Source organism: Danio rerio, chromosome 16 (genome assembly GCF_052040795.2).
Source record: "Danio rerio strain M-AB ecotype USA chromosome 16, GRCz13ab, whole genome shotgun sequence".
Taxonomy (NCBI): domain Eukaryota; kingdom Metazoa; phylum Chordata; class Actinopteri; order Cypriniformes; family Danionidae; genus Danio; species Danio rerio.
Window position 1 is genome coordinate 57,308,202 of NC_141036.1, and position 23,687 is coordinate 57,331,888.

General features: G+C 37.4%; 1 protein-coding gene and 1 long non-coding RNA gene across 2 annotated transcripts in view; one reads left to right on the top strand and one right to left on the bottom strand.

Annotated features, from left to right (window-relative positions):
- fam110d (family with sequence similarity 110 member D) overlaps positions 1-20,644 on the bottom strand; it is a 35,941-nt gene extending 15,297 nt beyond the window's left edge. Inside the window, 1 exon segment of the mRNA NM_001082926.2 lies at positions 20,584-20,644. The gene's annotated coding sequence lies outside the window, so the exon portion shown is untranslated.
- LOC147833523 (uncharacterized) overlaps positions 1-23,418 on the top strand; it is a 75,167-nt gene extending 51,749 nt beyond the window's left edge. Inside the window, exon 3 of the long non-coding RNA XR_015512274.1 lies at positions 21,659-23,418. This is a non-coding gene — a long non-coding RNA (uncharacterized LOC147833523). The remainder of the gene's footprint in view (positions 1-21,658) is intronic.
- The last annotated feature ends 269 nt before the right edge of the window (positions 23,419-23,687 follow it).

Genomic DNA, 23,687 nt, shown 5'->3' on the forward strand with positions numbered 1-23,687 from the left:
ACCCAAAAGATCCCGTGCTGAACTGTGATATAAAAGCTCGAGGACGTCCATCAGAGCAGCTCCTGCATTATTTATCTGCGCAGACAATAGTGTCCTCCGGCTCTCAAGATAAAGAGACTGCGCTGAATGCCAGATCATTAGGAGGAAAAACAGAAAGTAGGAAAACACACCGTAGAAATAAAGCTCAACAACACAAAGCAGCACATATCTAGAGTCCGGAGTGGCATTATGAGCGTGATGTATAATGATAAACTGGGGTCAATAGAGACTCTTTAACACATGAGTGTGTAAATGAAGAGGAGGACACCTCTGAGACTCTATTGTCATTTAATGTGTCTGATGGACTCTAATGGAGACTGAGGACGGGTGTGTTTTCATGCCAAATGAGCACCGTTTACACCTGGCTTTAACATCTGTCTCAGCTGATCCAATCACAGCCATCCATACAGGTGTAAATGGAGTCTGGAGGGTTTGCTGATTTAATCACTTAGTGATGTTAGAACAAAAAAAAAACATGCTTTTTTAAAATTGAATTTAGTCATTCTTTCATTTTCCTTCAGCTCAGTCCCTTATTTATCAGGGGTCGTCACAGCGGAAATAAACCTTCCAGAACCTTTACCTTCTCTGTTTTGCAGTGGTGAATTAATCTTCCAGAGCCTCTAAAATCCATTTATCCATCTGATAGTTTAGATTATCAATAAATAAAAGATATTTTGTTTGTTTTTGTTCATTTGTATACCAAACAAAGATCATGATTAATGCATATTGTTTGCCAAGATTATATAAAAGGGAAGATTAACTCATCACTGTGAAGCAAAGGTTCTATTATTATTAATTATTATTATTAAAGTCTATTTTCAGAACATTTGTTTTCCAGTGGTGAGTCAAAGTCTCTAAAAAGCATCTAAAATCCATCCATCCATTCATCCAATAGTTTATATTACCAATAATAAAAAGATATGTTGTTTGTTTTTAATATTATTTTTATAGCAAAAAAGCTTGTGATCCATGTAAATTGTTTGCCAAGATTATATAAAATGGGAAAATTAACTCACCGCTGTGAAACAGAGAAAGAAAAGGTTCTGGAAATAAACCTTCCATCAATCTGATAGTTTAGATTGTCTTTAAATAAAAGGTATTTTGTATGTTTTGTTCATTTATATGAAAACTCATGATTCCTGTATATTGTTTGCCAAGATAAAATAAAAGGGGAAGATTAATTCGCCACTGCCAAAGAGAAAGTAAAAGTTCTGGAAATAAACCTTCCAGAACCTTTACCTTCTCTGTTACATAGTGATGAGTTTATCTTCCAGAGTCTCTAAAAACTCTCTAACATCCATCCATCCATCATTGTTTCTAAAATCCATCCATCTATTCATTCTTTGTAAAATCTATCCATCCTTTCTAAAATTCATCCATCCATCTTCACCTAGTTTTAAGTTATCCATCCATCCATCCATCCATCCATCCATCCATCCATCCAATTGTTTACATTATCACTAATCAAAAGGTATTTTGTTTGTTTTTGCTTATTAGTATAGCAATAGGAGCTCATGATTCCTGTATATTGTTTGCCAGAGTTTTGCAGTGGTGAATTAATCTTCCAGAGCCCTTAAAAACCTCTAAAACCATCCATCTATCCGATTGATAGTTTAGATTATCAATAATCAAAAAGTATTTTGTTTGTTTTTGTTTATTTGTATAGCAAAAGAAGCTCATGATTCCTGTATATTGCCAAGATTATATAAAAAGGAAAGATTAATTTATCACTGCGAAACAAAGAACCTTCCAGAACTTTTACGTTCTCTGTTTTGGAGTGGTAATTAATCTTACAGAGCCTCTAAAATCTGTCCATCCATCTGATAGTTTAGATTATCAATAAATAATCTGAATGTTTGTTTTTGTTTATTTGTATAGCAATAAAAACTCCTGATTCCTGTACATTTTTGCTGTGCAATTATTGCTGGTTTTTATAAAGTAAGCATAAAAATAATTTGGATATAGCTTATATTATTTGAGTACTATTTTAGCAACTTAGGCGTGCTTAAATATCCATACTCAATTTTTTATTATTTTGTTTCAGAAAGTTTCAAATCATCAGAATTTTAAGAAAGGTTTTTTTCCAGAACCTTTACTTTCCCTGTTTCCCAGTGGTTAATAAATTTTTCTGCGCCTCTGAAACATCTCAAATCTTACGAAGAAGGTTTTTTCGTCATCTCTTTACTATAATCATGTTTTAAATCACCAGAGCTTTGATCAAAGAATTTAATATTATTGGAAATATAATGTGACAACTAATGTTTATATGACTTATGTAAGCAGTTTGTACTGTCATACAGACTGCTGTCAGCTGCTGTACTGTTATAAAGACCTCACCCTTTCACATTACCATAAGCCATTAAACTCTAACATTTCGTCTATATAAACATCAGCATGTGCACTAAATTGTGCATTTTTACTCAGCTTGGCTATCTTGAGTAAAACTAGGCTGTATTTACTTCTATATTTTCACTCATTTTCAGTCATAAAAACCTCATAAAATCACAAGCAAACCTGATGGTCTTTCTATATATGCATGTATATTATTCTGCATGCTAGGCTTTATAGGGTTAATATGTTGCATAAAGGCGTTTAGACACAACACCACTGGACTTTAGCCTTCTTTTCCATTAGTTACGTCACAAACAGCTTTGCTTTGGTTTTACGCTGCAGTGCTGATGATAAAAGAGCTATGCTTTTCTCCACTGTAAAACAAAGAAAACCTGTACTGAATAAAGACATGGCGTCTCTGTTTAATCCTGTTAACAGATGCATGAGAGCTGGACTGTATCATGGCTCAGAGCCACAAATGTAAGACAGGAAGGAGTTTAACTGCTAAAGGTTGAGCGTTTCGGTTATAGCAGAGGAAACGCACAAAGAGGCATGGCAATGTTGTGCTTTTCCTGAGTGAAATCTACAGGTTTTGCACATGCAATGACAGGAAAGGCGAGGTTTAGGAAATCAGGGGCTGCAGTTTGTATAGACATGCATGCATTACTGATCCTGGACTGTAAAAAGTGAACTGTTGGATTAACTTAAACTCTACTTACACTTTCAGGGATGCACTGAAATGGACTTTTTGGCCGATATGGAGAACCAATAGCTCTTTATATTTGGCGATAATTATCAACTGATTTCCTTTAATATTTTATGCATGATTGCAAAATAGGGGCGACATTGTGGCTCAGTGGTTAGCACTGTCACCTCACAGCAAGAAGGTTGCTGGTTCGAGTCCCGGCTGGGTTAGTTGGCATTTCTATGTGGAGTTTCTCGTGTTGGCGTGGGTTTCCTCTGGGTGCTCCGGTTTACTCCACAGCCAAAACACATGCGCTGGAGGTGAATTGGGTAAACTAAATTGGCCGTAGAGTATGAGTGTGACTGTGAGAGTGTATGGGTGTTTCCCAGCACTGGGTTGTAGCTGGAAGGGCAACTCTAACAAACGTGACTTTTGAAATGGTCAGAGGGTTGATGGGATTGATCTTTCTGCACATCTAAAGTCAAACAATCAAACGGACAGAAATCATGAACCGGGTTTCCACTCGCACAAAACACCGGCAGCAGAACTGCATTGATTCCCTATTGTGTTTATGAGGACGACCTGGATTCAACAACTGCACGACATGTAAAACACTTAACAAATCAACAGCGTGTTGGCAGAATGATCTAGAGGGAGAACTGCATTCATTCATTTCATTCACTTACTCAGTTTCTCATACATTCATTCATTCATTCATTTTATTTACTCTCTCATTCATTCATTTTATTCAATCTCTCACTCATTCATTCATTCATTCATTCATTTTATTCACTCTCTCTCTTATTCATTCATTCTTTCATTTTATTCACTTTCTCATTCATTAATTGCATTTACTCTTTCACTCACTCATTAATTTATTAATTAATTTATTTTATTCACTCTCTCATTCATTCATTCATTCATTCATTCATTCATTCATTCATTCACTTACTCTTCATTCATTCAATCATTCACTCTTCATTCACTCTCACTTATTCATTCATTTATTCATTTGTTTTGTATTATTTGTTTTGTAAAATCTACACAGATAGAAGGAAAAATATGATTAATTAAAATAGAAAATATTTGTATAAATGTAGGAAATAAACAAACCGTAAAACTGAATCAAATTATTTACAAGTAAATATTATAAGTAAATAATTTACTCATAAATAATCAAATTATTTATAAGTAAATAAATATAAATAATCAAATTATTTATAAGTAAATATATAAATATATTTAGATTATATATATATATATATATATATATATATATATATATATATATATATATATATATATATATATATATATATAATCTAAATAAAATAGAATAAAAGAATATTTGTGATAGATAAGTAAATAAATACATAGTAAAACAAAATAAAATTATTTATAAGTAAATATTAAATTGTAAAGACAAATAAATAAATAAAACAAACCCATTAAACCTGATTAAAAAATATATAAATAAATAAATAAATAAATAAATAAATAAATATATATATATATATATATATTAATAAGTACATAAAAAATACAAAGAATTGTATAGATGGGTAAGAGAAGATACACAATAAATACATAAGTACACAATAAAACTAAATCAAGCAATTTATATATAATATTAGAGATCAAAGACAGGAAAAAATCAAACCTATCTAATCAAATATATCTATAAATTATTTATATACAGTTAAAGTCAGACCTAATAGCCCACCCTGAATTATAAGCCCCCCTGTTTATTTTTCCCCCAATTTCTGTTTAACGGAGAGCAGATTTTTTTCAACAGATTTCTAAACATAATAGTTTAATAACTCATCTCTAATAACTGATTTATTTTATCTTTGCCATGATGACAGTAAATAATATTTTACTAGATATTTGTCAAGACACTTCTATACAGCTTAAATAGGTTAATTAGGTTAACTAGGCAGGTTAGGGTAATTAGGCAAGTTATTGTGTATATATATATAAATAAAAGGATGTACATGCATGTTAATTTGATCTTTGTCTTTGAGTTGCTCTGTCATCAGAAACCTCACTGGGTTTGACCCAAATATCATAATAATAGTCAAAAGAATACCTCTATTATATGCTCCACTCATAAATAATTTCAGGCTCTCAGTCACTATAACCCCCACATGATTTCTCTGCCATTTCTCCTGCTTCATAACCTCCACTGAAGCTGTCAGCTGTCCTCTCTCATTAGCCGCTAGTCTGCCTCGCTGCTCACAAACAGGCCCAAAGTGGCTCAGAAATAGCCCTGATCTCCTGTCAGCACCTCAGCGAAGATCACTGGTTACCGGCGCTGTCAGAACGATGTCTGATGAGCATGACCAAGCATTCATGTGTCGTCAGAGATCTGCCTCTGATTGGGCCATAAAAAAAAAGTAATGGCACTTTATTTAAGCCCAGGACAAATAAAGGCACGTGTGTATATGAGCGACCCGCTTATACAGCTGTCGGACGTCCCGTGAGCATTGTAGCATTGAGATTTGGCCATTAAATATTAATAATAAAGGTAAATAAATCATGAAAATACTGTAGATGACAATGTGAAATGCATTGTTCATTCATTTTCTTTCAGCTTAGTTACTTTATTCATTAGGGGTCGCAACTGTGGAATGAACCGCCAACTTATCTAGCATATATTTTACGCAGCGGATGCTCTTCCAGCAGCAACTCAACACTTGGTAACACACGTACACACTCCTTCACACATACTGTCATACACTACAGCCAAATTAGTTTATTCAAATCCCCTACAGCGCATGTGTTGGACTGTTGGGGGAAATCAGAGCATGTGGAGGACACCCATGCCAACAAGAGGAGAAAATGCAAACACAAGCCCCATTTACACTAGTGCGTTTTAGTTTTAAAACAGCATTTTAGAATGAAAACGATCCGCGTCCACATTAGCGTTTCACCCAGCGTCGCAATTGTTGTTTGCTAATTGTTGTCTGCTTGGGGCAAGAGTCGTTTTGACGTTTTGCGCCACGCTGTTTAAGGGTGCCTTCACATCTGTAGTTCGCTTTATTTGGTCCGGACCAAGGGTAATAAATGATACATTGTTGCATCTTCTGTCGTCTTTGGGTTGTTTTCACACCACACTGCTGGCTTTTGGTTTGTTTCAACTGGTTCGGACCAAATACAGTCATCTGACAGGGCTCGAAATTGCGACCATTTTGGTCGCATATGCGCCCGAAAATTAATCGATGCGACCTCATAATATATGTGGGCGCATAAGTGCGACCTGTTTTGATTTTTTTTAAAAACGTGCTGAATCGCTCTTCCCTGCCGCTATATTGGTTCATATTAGCTGTCAATCACTCAAGGCTTTCCACTGTTAGATGACAGGGAAGGAGCTTTTATGTCCACGGGAAATGCAAACGGCTAAAAAATGAAAACTTAAAGCACACAGGTTTGCAAAGTGCAAACCCCACCTAAAGTTGAGGCGCAGATGAGAGCGATCATGACACGTGGTGAATATTGATCCGCCAGCTGAGATCAATCGAGTACGTGCTTTTCGGAGAAGGTGGCCGAGTCTCGATGCGTTGCATTCACTGCGTGTTCAGCGCAAATGTCCGCTAAAAGTCAAATCTAATACTGTATCATAGCCAAAGAAGCTCGCCTTTACTAAGTTTACACTGAAACTGCGTCTCATAACACACAGCGGTATTGCGCAGATGCTCAACCTGCTCATAAATTGGGTCGGCTGAGTCGCCTGCTTTTCCACAAACACAGAAAAATGAAGATCAGCTCAGACGGAACATTTAAATAGACACAAACTGAAACCAAAACTTTTAAAGAGTGATAGAAGTGAGACTTTACTTACTTTCTTTTGCCTATTCTTTCTTGAGGTGTATATTAATTTTTTTTTATTTAGTTACTGATGACTGTTTTGCAGCTTTCAGCCTTGAATTTAATATTTTATTATAATCTTTTGTTTGTTTTGCAGCAGAAATATTATTTATTAAACTGACATGCATATATATGCTGTTTAGCAGTACAAAATCAATATTTCTTACTGCAATCCTTCATTTTTGTTTGATGCAAACTATACATTTATTTTTCATAAAGTTACATACATTCAAGCACATTCAAGGCAGCATGATGATGAGAAATGTAATTCATTGTTACTATTATTGTCATTTTCATCATCATTAGTATTCTAGAATTATAAGACATACACATTTTGGAATTATTGCGCACAAATATCAATGTCATCTCAGCATTAGTTATAGTTGTTTCTGGTTTTTGTTAGTCCTTATTGATGTTGTTTTAAAATACAATAAGTCCCTTAAAATACAATTTGCAGCGGTGCTCAATCATTTTTGGTGGGTGCTCCTAAATTTTTTCTGGTGCTCCTAAATTTTTAAAGTTGGGAGCACCGGTGCTACCAAGTAAAAAAGTTAATTTCGAGCCCTCACTGACAAAATCCACATCTCTCATTGGCCAGATGTTGTTGAACATATTTCCTAAGCTGCTTATTGATTGGTCAGAATTCCTGTGCGGGAAAATGCCAGTGAACTCCCGCAGGTAAACAAAACCTTTTACTCTGGAGGGACGACTGCGCTGGCTGATTGTATCCCTGCTTTAGACAAACTATACATTACGAAAATGACGCGGCCACGGCTGGAAAACAGTGTTTAATGCATCGCACATCACTTCAGGAGGAGGCGTGAATTAATTTAGCTAAACTGTGACATGGTCATCTTGCGGAAATATTACCAATGATCCATCAGGTAATGTTTTCCCCTCTCTCTCTCTCTCTCTGTTGGTAAAGTGCTGTCAACAAATATTTTTCCTCCATATCCCATAATGCACAGCGCATTGGCCTACGGCAGCTGAATTAGTCCAGAAAGCGCAGTACTTTTTGCGGTTGGACCTGTTTTAGTACGGATCATATTCTCACCTCAAACGAACCGCTCCAGGGTTCGTTTGCAAGCGTACTGAGACCACCTCTTCAAGCAGGTCTCAGTACACTTATTTGGTCGGCTTTTGGTGCGCACTCGAGTACGAATGCTGCATTCTCACCTGCCCAAACGAACCGCACCAAAAGGGGAAACGAACTCTACTGCGATTCAATCGAACTAAATAAGGCAGGTGTGAAAGCACCCTAAATAGCAAATGCATTTACACTCACATGTGCACCCATAGGTGTTCTGGTCTAAAAAGGGAGGCGTGTTGAGGTGCATTGCTGGCGCGTTGCTATTTTGTGGAAATAGAATAGATTTTTCAATAGACCAGAACAAAGCCAATCTATAGTCCAGCACAGAGCGCGTTAGTTGTGCGCCTCGCTTGCACACTGCTTAATACACACAAGATGTAGAGCAATACGCAAATATCTTTACATATGAAAAATAATTAAAATATTAAGGATGTTTATAGGATAGAATAAGGATATATATATAGGATATAAATATAAAGGATTAAAATATGACAAAACATAGTATTTTTTAGCCTACATAAATATAAAAACCACCGCCTCCATGCCTTCTTCATCTCGGGAGGCTTTTTCAGTTCATTCATAACAATTTGCTTTTGTATAATGTTATTATTATTAGCAGTATTATTCATTATATCCATATTTATATTTGTTTTATTAAAAACAAGCTTAGATTTGTCCACCTGTCAGGTTTTAGACCATATGGGGCACAGCATGTGTTTTAGGATATAACTCAGGTTTTTGAGCACACTTCGTTATTATTGTTCATTTATTCGTTTGCTGGAAATTAGAACTGAATTTAGAAATAGTTTTGAAACAAATCTTTGCGATTAACAAATGAAATTAATTATGTATAGGCTAATGGATGTCTGTGCGTACAAGGTTTCCCTATCCGCGAGAGCGAAAGTGAAAGTTAATAATTAATCTCTCATTCTCGCGCTGTAAATGCTGTTTTTAACTGTTTTTCTTGCTAGTGAAATGCTCAGTTTTTCCACTTAGACTTACTTTACGTCATGTAAATCGCAAATGCACCATGGCTGTCATGTTTACCAGTGAACAAACCACCGGATGTCGCTGGTAAACACTCACTCATGAAACTACAAATCTGCCAGTAAATGGACTACATATTCAGTCATGCCACACACACACACCTGCTCCAAGTCTCCACTGATTAGACTCCCACAGTTGATCCTGCTTCAAGACTGATTACACACAGTATTTAATAAGCACACACACTCATTCACATTGCCGAGTCATGTTATCTGTCACAGTGACATTACAACGCGTTTCCTTTGTCTGTCTTTGCCGTGTTTTTGATCCTTTGCCTTGTTTATTTATTTAATGCTGTTTGCTGCCTGCCTCTGACCAACTGCCTGTTGTTTTGACTTCGACTCTGGATTGCCCTCATACATCTGTTTGCCGGTATTGACCACTGCTTGCCTGACAATTCTAATAAACCTGCACGTGGATCCAAACTTCTGTTGTTGGTGTGACTCCCCGTCGTTACAATGGCGGGACGCAACTGACTCTTAAAGGGAATGGGAGATGACACTCTGATTGGTTTATTCTCAAAACACACTTATAACACATTAAGATACTAAGCTCAACCCTTTTAGACCATGCGCCACGGCGCAAAGCGGATTTTTCCGTCCTTATATTAGCAAAAGTGGATTCTGACACACCCTGAATGCATTTGCTCCCTGCGCTTTGCGCATGGATCGTCAAAATAGTGCCCTCCGTCTACGCCAAACCACTGGAAACGCACATCATGTGACCACACACACACACACACACACACACACACACACTCGCACATGCGCTGCAGCATATCTACCCAGATAAGAGCTGTGCTCGTCTGACTGTTCATCAAGCATCTCCCGCTGGATCTAATCTCACTCTATTTGATAAACGTGATATTTAATTCATCTTGTTGTCTATATCTAATATTCCCCGACTTTGGTCCTTTGAATTTATTGTTCTCAGGTAATGTGTGGCTGAGCGCAAAGATAAGTAAAAAATGTATTTAACCACGTAGCCATTCTGTATATTGACTGATTGTTTGCTTTCATTTCCTATAATGTATAAACTTACTGTTTGTTATACTTTTCTAATGGTGATTTATTGATTATTAAAACTGATATACAGCAAAAGAGAGAGTATGTTTCTTATTTTCAATGAAACTAAAACGAGGCAGTGATGTTACAGGCTCCGTTCTGTTATAAATATGCATACAGTAAAGATGACGCTCAAATATACAGCACGACGCCTCAACATTTCTGCAGTCTGTTAAGTTATTAATATCAAAATGAAAATAGCAGTTCCTTCATGTTTTTATTTTATTGTTAAGATATAGTGAAACAGCGTACGTATCCAGGATCATGTGAATGAGGTTATACAGTACACTGTTTGTTCCCTTTGAAGATTTACCTGACGTGTCCTCGGGAGTCTGTTTTCCATATCAAACTTGCGAAGTCTGAACTTACAAGAAGAGGATGCAGGACTGAACTGTGTGTAAACTACTTAATATTGAGGAAAAGCCCCAATCAGAGAGGCCAATGTCTGCAGCCCCGCCTCCGTTTTCGAGACACTGCTCGCTGCAGAGCCACTTGAGCTCCAGGGTTTTATATAGGCTGTTTTAATGCGTACATACACTCCACCCCTAACCCCAACCCCCAGTGACATCACTTGTAGAAGAAGTACAAGGAAGGAGGAGCTGAAGCTCAAGCTCCCCCTTGCTGAAGCTCAGCTCTGCCGAAGTGGCTCTGCAGTGAGCACCACATGCCGTTTTCCCCCTATCCACACTGAGACGGAGCAGCAGCGTTTTAGAATGAAAATGGCCTCTTTCAAAACACTCCGTTTTCAGCGCTTGAAAACTTCGGCATAGTGCGGCATAACTCTGGCGTAACCATAGCAAAACGTATGCGTTTTCAAACTAAAACACATTAGTGTAAACAGAGCCTCAGAAATGTCAACTGGCCCAGCCAGCACTTAAACCAGTAGACCTTAGGCCCCGTTTACACTAATGCGTTTTAGTTTGAAAACGCATAAGTTTTGCTACGGTTACGCCATCCGTCCACACTACGCCGGAGTTCTCGAGCGCCGAAAACGGAGCGTTTCGAAAACGCTGGAGAGGCCGTTTTCATTCTAAAACGCTGCTGCTCCGTCTCAGTGTGGATGATGGAAAACGGAGACATCTGAAAACGGAGGCGGGGCTGCAGACATTCGCCTCTCTGATTGGGGCTTTTCCTGAATATTAAGTAGCCTAACACGCACAGTTCAGTCCTGCATTTTCTCCGTGTAAGTTAAAACTTCGCAAGTTTGATCATGGCTGCAGTCTCTTCTTCTCAGTTTGATATGGAAAACAGACTATACCGAGGACACGGGTAAATCTTCACAGGGAACAGTGTACTTTATAACTTCATTCACATCACCCTGGCTACGTTGTTTTACTTTCTCAACAATAAAATGTAAACATGATATAAGGAACTGCCTATTTTCATTTTAATATTAACAACTAAACAGACAGCAAAAATGTTGAGGCGTCGTGCTGCAAATATGAGCGTCATCTTCACTGTGTGGATATTTATAACAAAACGGAGCCGATAACAACTGCCTCCTTTCAATTTCAGTGAAAATACGAAACACAGCCTCTCTTTGCTGAATATCAGTTTTAATCGATAATGGACATTATAAAAGTATAACATACAATACGTTTATACATTATAGGAAATAAAGGCAAGCGATCAGTCAATATACGGAATGTACGTGCTTACATTAATCATTAACTTATCTTTGCGCTTAGCCAAAACACGTTACCTGAGAACAAGTAATAGATTCCAATGTCCAATGAATATGTCGTTAAATAAAGACAACAAGATGAAAGAAATATTCCGTTTAATAAATATAGTGAGGTTAGATCCAGCGGGAGATGCTTGATGAGAAGTCCGACTAGCACAGCTCTCATCTGGGTAGATGGGCTACAGCGCTTGCCTGAGAGTGTGTGTGTGGTCACGTGATGTGCGTTTTCAGTGTTTTGGTGTGGACGGAGAGCAGTTCAGAAACGCTGGGTGAAACGCGAGTGTGGACGCGGATCGTTTTCATTCTAAAACGCCGTTTTAAAACTAAAACGCACTAGTGTAAACGGGGCCTTAGTCTTTTAGTAGTTGTAGTAGTAGTAGTAGTAGTAGTTGAAGTAGTAGTCATTGTAATAGTATCGATTGTTATTGAGTAATTGTTACGGAGATTATAGAAGTTGTAGTTCATGTAGTAGTAGATGTCATTGGTATAGTAGTAGCAGAAGTAGTAATGGTGTGGTTGTTACAGTAGTAGTAGTAGTAGTCGTTGTTGGTGTAGTAATATCAGTAGTAGATGTTGTTGATGTAGATGTAGTAGAAGTGATTGTAGTAGTAGTAGTAGTAGTAGTAGTAGTCGCAGTAGACGTTGTTGTATTAGTTGTAGCAAACGCTATAGTAGTATCAATAGTGGTAGTCGTTGTAGTAGTATCAGTATTAGTAGACATTGTAGTAGTAGTAGTCGTGGTTGTGGCTGTAGTAGAAGCAGTAGTAGTTGTAATATAAGTAACTTTCTGTAGTAGTAGTTGGTGTAGCACTTGTGATTTATTATTATTGTTGTCATTTATTACTGTTGTCCTTTCTTTCTTTTTACTCTCATTTTTACTATCATACATTAATAAGCATTGTTGTTACTCCCTACCTCTGACTGGTTTCTTTTTATATGTTTTATTTATATCTGTGACACTTGCTTTATTTATTGACTGTTATTGTTCCTAATGTATGTACTCTGACCTATCCACCAAGTTACCTTTACATGCATATACACACTCACACGCGCACACTCACGCACATACCAGTACCTGACTATATTGTTGATGTTTTTGTTTTGTTTTTGTCTTGTTGCTTTGTATTTGTTATCCGTTGATGTTTTCTTGTATTTGTATGATTTTTGCATATTCTAATAATAAAAAAAAAATAAAAAAACAGCGACCTTCATGCAGTGTCGCAACAGTGCTAACCACTGAGCCACCATGCTGCCTCGAGTTTTATTCCCAGGATTTATTCTCAAGAGTTTAAAATCTGACATGTTTGACTGTACCTGAAGGACTTTGCTTCTTGAAACGCTGACTTGTATCATCAGGTTGCATATTCGATTTTATGATCACTTTTTTAGGGTGTCACAGTGGAGCAGTGGGTAGCACGATCGCCTCACACCAAGAAGGTCACAGGTTTGAGCCAAGGCTGGGTCAGTTGGCATTTCTCCCCGTTTTGGTGTGGGTTTCCTCCAGGTGCTCCGGTTTCCCCCACAGTTACATGTGTTATAGGTGAATAGGCTAAATTGTTCGTAGTGCATGTGTGGGAATGAGAATGTATGGGTGTTCCCCAGTGATGGGTTGCAGCTGGAAGCGCATTCGCTGCATAAAATATATGCTGGATAAGTTGGTGGTTCATTCTGCTGTGGTGACCCCAGATTAATAAAAAGGACCAAGCTGAAAAGAAAATGAACGAGTGTTCACTTTTTAACTCTGATTTCTAAATGTATTTGCTCCTTTTCTCATCTGAGGTGCTGCTGAAGCTCTCTTTTGAGATGAATAAAATGTGAAAGGACTCAGATCACCACTGGGGCGAACGCTCAAAACACAGAGAAGCCCACAGGGTGCATTGTACACACAGTGACCTTTATCAGTGTGTGTGTGTGTGTGTGTGTGTGTGTGTGTGTGTGTGTGTGTGTGTGTGTGTGTGTGGTGACCCCCGCTGACTGGAAATGAGCCCTATATAGGGAACATGCTTCAAACCGATTGTTTTCCAGTCCTCTTCCTTCTTTTTATAGATTCTCCAAACACGTAGTCATCTCGGCGAGACCACATCAGTCTAAACTGCTGTGATAGTGTGTCCCGCAAGTGCTTTTTATGGGTTCAGGGCGGAAAAAACAGCAGCTGTTTTGTTTTACCGCACAAAACATCAGAAAGCCAAAATGCTGTGCTTCTTTCAGCCGTGTGTTTTGTCCTCAAGCGCAATCATGGACATAGTCATTTAGCCCCCAAAAGAAAACACTCACATTTGTAGCGCTAATGTGTGGCTGCGGTGTTAACAAGCTCGGGTTACGCTATAGAGGCTGACAATTCCTGAAGATTCCTGAAAGTCACATCAGCTTTATAACTACTTGAGGTATGGTCAAACATGTTCGATTTTAAACTTCTGCGACTAAAACTCAAAATATTTCAACTAAATATTTAATATAATATATTGACAACTAAATAAACTAGTTATAATGTTTAAAATTACAGGAGTATGTGAGCTGAAAATTAGAGCTGTGAACCTACACTGGTCTGACGGTTCGGTTCGGTTACAATTATCATGCCATCGATTCGGTTCAATTCGATATCACGGTGCATTGACGGTGCTTTTCATACACAGTTTTATATTTTCTTCACAGCAGCAGTTCTTGTATTAAAAATGTATGACTATATTTATATTTATATATTATTTATTTTTAATACAATTTTGTCATTTAATACAAACAGTCAGATATATAAACTGTACCTTTAAACAACACAAGCATTAAGCAAATAATATAAACAAATATAAATATCCAGCTCACTTTCTGATCCTGTCTAGTTCTCTTACACCTCTTTTAATGGTCACACCCTCAACAAAAATGGTTGGGATTGGCTCTTACGCGCTGCGCTCTTCACAAATGAGTGACACTGATAAGGCGGCAGTGTGCCGCCTCATAAGTTATCTGTTGCCTCCCTCGCAACAGAGTGCATATGAGGTAAATGACGTCAGTAATAACCGATTATGATTATTAGTGAACCAATACCGAACTGTCCGCGTTTGCATCGCGGTGCACTGAAGAAACGATTAATTTTGACACCCCTACTGAAAATTCTATCAATACCGCAAAATTTTATTAAAACTCAGAACTCCAAAAAGAGAAAAAGTCTCAATTTCATGATGCAAACACAGAATTCTCACAATAGAGGAGAATTGGGAATTCTCACAATTTGTTTTATGAGATCTAAACAAAATATCAAAATTTGAAGACGTAAACTCTGAATTCCGAGGAAAAAAGTCGAAACTCATAATTCCATCATTAACAGTCAAAACTTGAAAATTCCATAAGGAAACATTTCTAAATTGTAAACACAGAAAATTATGAGATGTAAACTCCACAACTGTCTTGAAAAGTTTCCTTTAAGATGCAAACCAAAAATTCTGATAAAAAAGGTCACAATTTTTCCATGGAAAAAAGTCAACTGCATAATCAAAAATAAAAGCCAATAATGCAAGATATAAACCTAGAATTTTGACAATACAATTCTGAATTTCATAATATAAAATCATTTAATGCCGGTCAAAAATATGAGAAAAATAATTCTGACAATAAATCTCAAACTGCAAGATGTAAACTTAAAATTACAAAAGTAGAAGTAAAAATTGTTATATATAAGCTCAGAATTCCAAGAAATAAATGTGAAACTGCATGATGTTAACACAGAATTTTGATAATAAAAGTAATAAACTATGAAAAATCAACACACACACACAAAAAATAATAAAAATAATAAAAATCACACAATGGTCAGGAAAAAAGTTTCAATTAGCATTTTTGTCTGTAAGATATAGGTGTAAACTCTTAAAATGAGTGAAGGAAACTCAAAAAATAAAACATCTAATCCATTTCTTATACAGATCTGCTATTATATATTTAATAATAATAATAATAATAATAATAATAATAATAAAACATTTTATTTATATTGCGCTTTTCTCACACTCAAAGTGCTAACAAGAGCATCAAAAAACACAGAAGAACATGAAATAGACAAAAAGAATGATAATAATGATAAAAGTACATAATAAAAGAAAGCCTCATAAGTTATAAGCAATAATAAAAAGATGAGTTTAAAGAAGTTTCTAAAAACAGTCCAGGCAACTGGCGTTCGTGGCGTTTGTGGGGAGAGCATTCCACAATTTAGGTGGACGATAACAGAATGCCCTACCTCCCATGGTGCTACGTTTGCAACGAGGCTGAAACAAGGTGAGCCCCGAAGCAGAATGTAGATTATGAAAGGAAGAGGAGGTAGATATAAGATCACATATATAATCAGGAGCAGAACCATTATTTATCAGTTTATATATTAACACTTCAAATATTAAAAAAACTAAAATAAAATCTTTTTTTTACTTTGAAAAATCAAAAGTTCTATAATAAAATGTATATACCATTCAAAAGCGTAAATAAACAAAAACAAGTTACAAAATATGAAAAACAGCTAGTTTACAGAGTTTTGTACAGTGCAAAATATCTTAATGTTCATTTATCATTCATTTTCCTTCAGCTTATGCCTAGTTCAGACTGCGTTATTTTAGCCCCGATTTTGGCTCGCCGACAGGATTTGAGAAATCGCCGACAAATGCCTGAAATCACAGGCAAATCGCTGCTCGTGCACGTGAGTGACAATCACACAGTATGAACTATCAAAGACGCGATCTGAGAGAATCGCCGATGAGTCGCCGATGCCTGTGAGATATTTGGTGTGCTGAATATCTGGAGCTGTCGGCGATTCAAATCATGCCGTGTGAATTGAGTGTTGACTGAAAATAACATCAGTGATCGCCTACAGCCAATGAGAGAGCAGCATTCACTTGCGTGTGTGTGTGTGTATACCTGCTACAGGCCAGCGGTAGGCTGGGGGAGAAGTTAAAAGCTTCGGTTTATTTGGACCCACGAAACAGGAGGTTTGACAGGACTCAGGGGCAACCGTGTCTGTTTGACGTTTCATACAGAAAGAAATTAGTTTATTATCAACGTTGAGGAGAAATGGCTAATTCCCTTTAAACCCAGGTGAGCAAACATGTACATGTTCTACCCCAGTGGTTCTCAAACTTTTTTCAATAAGTACCACCTAAGAAAAAAATTGTCTCTCCAATGACCACCAAAATGAGCAGTTTTGAAATACAGTTGCGTAGTAACTGGCCCAATAAAGCAGCTACAACTCTGCACAGTTAAAAAAACGTGGCAGATTACCTCAGAAATATAGGCTATATGTCATATATGGCATATTATATCCATCATTTTTGATAAATTTTGAAATGTGTGTAGCATGTACATGACCTATTTCATTCCTCCGCGTACCACTAAAGAAAGCCTGCGTACCACTAGTGGTACACGTACCACAGTTTGAGAACCACTGTTCTACCCCATCAAAGGCTTCTTTCTCATTATGTAGTTAATAACAAAAGATATACGACGTGTTTTTGGCTGTGAGACGTAGTTTGGACGAAGTTGTCGGCGATTCTTCCTATAGTAAAGTCATGCAATGTGAAAGTCCCTGTCGCCGATACATCTTGCAGTGTAAACAAAGCAGCGACAAAACGCTAGCCCAGATAGTCAAGCAGTGTGAAAACATCTGTGACACGACTACTTTAAAAATCATGCAGTCTGAACTCGGCATTAGTCCCTTTATTAATCAGGGGTCGCCACAGCAGAATAAACCGCCAACTTATCCCAGAGGAAACCCACACCAAAACGGGGAGAACATGCAAACTCCACATAGAAATGCCAACTGACACAGCTGGGACTTGAACCAGTGACCTTCTTGCTGTTAGGAAAAAGTGCTAACCACTGAGCCACCGTGTCGCCCTATCATGTTTTTTTTTATTATTATTCTTTTATGGTGCAACCCTAATTCACTGCAAAGACTCTTCTGTCGTTTGCCAGCAGATATATTACACCTCAATGTACTAAAACTGCACTTAAAAAGCATTTGCACAATAGTAGGACCATCTGAAGATGAACGTCACACCTGCAGCATCACGCCGATGTTTATATTTGACATGCAACTGCACGTCAACGCCGCTGTAGACACGTGTTTATCCTATCATGAGCTCCTGAAGACAATACACCAGTGTGAAGAGCTCTCAGCAGGTGAAAGCCCAGCGTTTGGTCTACTTTTTCGGGCTGTTTAGTCTGGTTGATGATACCGCTGCTGACCTTGCGGAAAGTTTGTGCATGGTTTGAGCACCTAGTCTAAGTAAAACTCTTTGGTGGGGGGAGGGTTATGAGCTCTGCCGTATCCACTTACACATAACGCAAGAAACATAATGCCATTAAGCCACACGCACAATGCCGCAAAGCCAAACACATTGTTAAAAGATCATCTGTGATTAGGAAATCTGGGTGCATTTGGCATGGTGGAAATGTAATTAGGCTACTGCATACGGTGTTTAAAACAACACACTCTCTCTCTCTCTCAAACACACACACGTGGTCTTTTGCTTGTTCTTTAGTTAAAGGCTGATTTTACACCGCTTTTGCAGTGTGTAAACTCCAGGTAATAAACTTACATAATAGCCAAGATAATCTAGATGAGAGCAGAGGTCATAATGAACAAACAATCTCTCCTTGTTGTGTTTAAGCAACATGTTGCATTTGCAAAACATAGCATGTTAATTTGGCTTACGCTTTATTAACTACTGAGTAGTATTAATTAGTTGCATGTCTTTATTATAGTGATATGGTCAGGATGAGGGTTAGGAATAGGATTGGATGCATGTTTACTGTTTAAATGCAATGCTTGAATATGAATTGCATGAATGCAATGCTTGGAAACCCAACCATTGGGTTTAAAATGTCATTTTAAAAATACTTCATACTTCCATACTTCGCTTACACTTTTTTATGTCCTTGTAATTACTGAGTATTAATAATTAATTACATGTATTCATTATATGGTTAGGGTCAGGATGATGGTTAGGTCTAAGATTAGTTGCATGTTCGCTATATTAAAAAAAAATGCTGGGTCAGACATTGGAAACCCAACCATTGGGTTAAAAAATGTTATTTAAAAAAAAATCCATCAATTAAAAATTTAATTAAATAATGAACACAACATGGGTTTGTCCATACTTCACTTACACTTTATTATGTCCTGTATCTACAGAATAATATGAATTAATCACATGTATTTATTATAAGGTTAGTGTCAGGATGAGGGTAAGGAATAGGTTTAGATGGTTGTTCAAAAAAAATGTTGTGTTGTTAAAATGCAATGTTGCATCAAATATCGGAAACCCAACCATAATTTTAAAAAATCCATCGATTAAAAATAAAAGAAATTTTAAAATGAACACAACATTGGGTTTGTCCGTACTTCACTTACACTTTATCATTTGTAATTCCTTGTAACTGCTGAGTAATATTAATGTATTTACAATGGTCAGGATGAGGGTTAGGGTTAGATGGATGTTCACTCTAAAAAGCAAATAATGCAGAGTTGTTTAAATGCAGTGCTGGGTCAAGTATTGCAAACCCAACAGTTGGATTAAATCTAATTAAAAAACAAAAAAAACATCAATTAAAAATGTATTAAATAAACAATGAACCCAACATTTGAGTTTGTTCATATTTGACCCAACGGCAGATTAAAACAGTCCAGGATTTTTTAGAGTGTAATTATGCATTGTGATTACTATAGTAAGTACAAGGAACATGGGTAACAAGGACACCTAAAATAAAGTGTTACCCTATTTTTTTTAAAGTGCAGGAAAAACTTCTGAGCTCTGTTCCAAAATATATTGATCTCTGAAAAAATCAAAGTTATTTCAAGACAATTTTGGGTCCGATATGGACATAACTACCACTGTTAATTTTTTTAATCCATTTTTAGGACTAAATATAAACTAACATTTGGATTTGTCCATATTTTACAAATTGGGTTGATAACAGCATCTCTTGTTTTGTTTTTTTGAGCGTGTCTTGCTTTCTGTAGGCTGCTTTCTTCTTAGGCACCTATCTGTATAGGTCAATTTGAACACAGAAACTACTGTAATTCAGCTCTTTATTTTTTTTAAGTATATATGAACGGGTATGGGAATTTATACACCGCTAATCATTATTAATGCAGTTCGGTTTGTTGCCACCAGAGGCGCACAATTCACAAACTCTACATCAAGAATAAGATTGAAATCTTTAACAGAAAAAAGTAATCCTTTTATCATTATTATTATTATTATTATTATTATTAATTATTATTATTATCATTATTAATTTTATTGAGCAAATCGACCAGATTAAATTGCTTATTACACACTTTAAAATACATCCATCAACATTAGGCAATGCTAAAGCACCAAAACTGTTTCCAAAACTGTCAACATATTAATAAAATAAAGCGGATACGAAATAGTTTACATAGAACAATTTCTCACCTGTATGAAAACAAAACCCAGCCATTCTAGTACACTACTTAGGCTATATAATAAATTAACCTACAATTTGTACTTTGTTCTAGCCTATCCATAATAAAGCTCAACGAAAGCTGCAGTACATCAATTATATACCAAAAACAAAAGAATAATTCTCCGATCCAAATCAATCCTTTATACTCATCATACCCTATCCAAACCCTAAAACAGAACAACAGTTTCAAACTTGCCACGGAAAAACACGCATATAATGTCGCGACTTCAGGTTTAAACTACACTCGCTTTACATCCTAAAACAATACAATATCCATCAGAAATGATCGACTAGTGTGCTACAAAGCTCTTACCGTGTGTGTTGATCGCTATCCACATGTGAAAGCTGTGTAATCTCCGTTCAGTGTGTGTGTGCTGCAGCTCTTTGCGTACTGAAGTGACTGTCTGAGTAGCGGCTCGAGCTCGTGGATTCACCGGGATCATCCCACTCCGGTGGGCGGGCAGGTATGAGTGTAAACCGACCCCCCAACACAAACGCGACAGCAGAGGGAGGGAGAGATGTTGTTTTTTGGGGGGTTGACTTATACTATAACAGACAAAACGTTTTAAACGTCGGCGTTTTCATATTAAAGTGTTTTATAGTATTGTGTTTTGTCATGCGGGATGATTAAATCGACTTACTGTGTGAGAACTGAACTGAGTGATTAGCTGTAGTGTGCTTATGAGTGTGTGTGCGAGAGAGAGAATGAGAATGTGTGTGTGTGTGTGTGTGTGTGTGTGTTACGATTTTAAAGATGGTAAGTCACGAGGAGGGGAGTAACATTCATTTTAAGTGAAACACATAAGCAAACACACAATATCAACAAGTGAGGGACAAAATACCAAGACTAACTAAATGCAATAAAGTGAGTTTATTTACAAAGATAGTGATAATAATAATGTGTGTGTAAAGTTTCAGCTCAAAATACCATACAACTAATTTGTCATAACTCTCTGAGACTGCCCCTTTTAGGCTGTGATTGGTGACTGTCGCTTTAAATTCAAATGAGATTGTGCTCTTTTCAAAAGAGGGCGGGGCTACAGATGCCTATGCGTCAGCTTCATTTAAACTCCACATTTATAATCCTCTTAGTCGCTGACATTATCTTCAGCAGCTCAAACACTTTAATGGTGGACGGCTGCTTCTAACTCAGGGCTGTTTATGCTAATCAGGGAGAGATGGTCACCTTTGGGCGGGGCTTTCCCCTTCTGATGACATGTATAAAGGGAGAGTGTCAATCAAAGTGTTTCTGCAGACTGTTTTTAACGATGTGTGATGATAAAAAATAGAATTAATTCAGTTTTACCATTAGACGCTGGCTATACTCACGCACTGCTGACACACAACTGTGTTTAAACCACTTATAAAAGTGATTTTTGCATTAACAGGTCCCCTTTGGAGTAGCACCAGTGCAGTGTGCAGTCTTATGCATAAGGACTTTTACAGCGTTCTCTGCAGTGCATCTGTAAGGAGAAACCCAACACCGCTTGACCCGCTCCTGATACCGCTGCCCTCTGGCCTAAACCCGAGGGAGCCTGAAAAGCAGACTTCCTTCAGGCCACCGTGTGTGTAGGTCGAGGGTCCAGGGGTCTGAATAATCTTTTTAACGTCCGTCGTCCTCAGCAGGTGAGGAAATCTTGGCGTAATTTGCGGTGACAGCAGTCAGGACTCTTATTATGCAGTAGTGTTGATCTCTTGGACTCCACCATGATCACGTAGGGAAGACGAGGGGTGTTAGATGCTCAATAAGAGGGTCTCAAGGTCTGTGTCTATTATAAGCTGGTTAAGGGCCAATTGTCACTTCTAAACTAAGTTTTTGAAAAGATTGGTGATCAATTTAGGCATCATTTAGTGGTGAGTTTGCTAAAGCAGTTTGAGAATTATTATATAAATATACAAGTATACACTCACCGGCCATTTTATTAGGTACACATGTTCAACTCCTTGTTAATGCAAATTTCTGATCAGCCAATCACATGGCAGCAACTCAATGCATTTAGGCATGTAGACATGGTCAAGACGATCTGCTGCAGTTCAAAGCGAGCATCAGAATGAGGAAGAAAGGGGATTTAAGTGACTTTGAACATGACGTGGTTGTTGGTGCCAGACGGGCTGGTCTGAGTATTTCAGAAACTGCTGATCTACTGGGATTTTCATGCACAACCATCTCTGGGGTTTACAGAGAATGGTCTGACAAAGAGAAAATATCCAGTGAGCGGCATTTCTGTGGGCGCAAATGCCTTGTTGATGCCAGAGGTCAGAGGAGAATGGCCAGACCAGGTTCCAGCTGATAGAAAGGCAACAATAACTCAAATAAGCACTCGTTACAACCGAGGTCTGCAGAAGAGCATCTCTTAACACACAACACTTCCAACCTTGGGGCAGACAGGCTACAGCACTACTTCCAGCAGGACAATGACTTCACTGTACTCAAATGGCCTCCACAGTCACCAGAGCTCAATCCAATAGAGCACATGTGGGATGTGGTGGAATGGGAGATTGGCATCATGGATGTGCAGCTGACAAATCTGCAGCAACTGCGTGATGCTCTCATGTCAATATAAAGCAAAATCTCTGAGGAATATTTCCAATACCTTGTTGAATCTATGCTATGAAGTATTATAGCAGTTCTGAAGACAAAATGGGGTCCAACCTGGTACTAGTAAGTACCTAATAAAGTGGCCAGTGACAAAAAAGTGTCCTTCTGAATCTAATCAGCAGGATGCCTGACTTTAACTGCAGTTCGGCAGTTTCATTTACACTCATGAACATTTCATTCATCCCCTCCTGACAAACTGGGGTATTAGACGCAAATAAGGAGTAAGGACTGCTGAGAGTGCTATGGAATTTAATAACGCACGCCAAATGGAAAGAATGAATGGAAAGTCTGTGTGTGGTTTGGTGCGGTCCTTTGCGGTCCTTGGATCTTGTTGGAAAATATGGTGAAAAGTCCTACATGACGGTGATAGTTTGATCGTTGTGTTTACTTTAATAATGCCTCTAATATCTGCAGACTCCACATGTCCTAATTCCATTTCTGTTTAGTTCAGTGATGACTTTAGTCGGATTAAGGTGATCCAAAATTGCTGTTTGGAGCTTATGTAGGCCTACAGGTCAACATTCATGTTTAACTGAATAAACAGTTAGTAAACACAAGTACATCTTATTGAACATAATTTATTTTCATCACAGTAGAACAGTTTCTCAAGCAGTTTGTGATGCATTGTCGAAACAGGAGATGAGCCCCTGGTCTAATGCGCCACCTGGCTTGAGAAACCCGTTCTCACAGACTTATTATTTGAGTAAAACACATATTCTGAATGCCTTCTACAGAATTCAAGTAAGCCATTTTAATCTACATTAAAAAAAATTATCTATGCCCTCCTATTATATATATATATATATATATATATATAT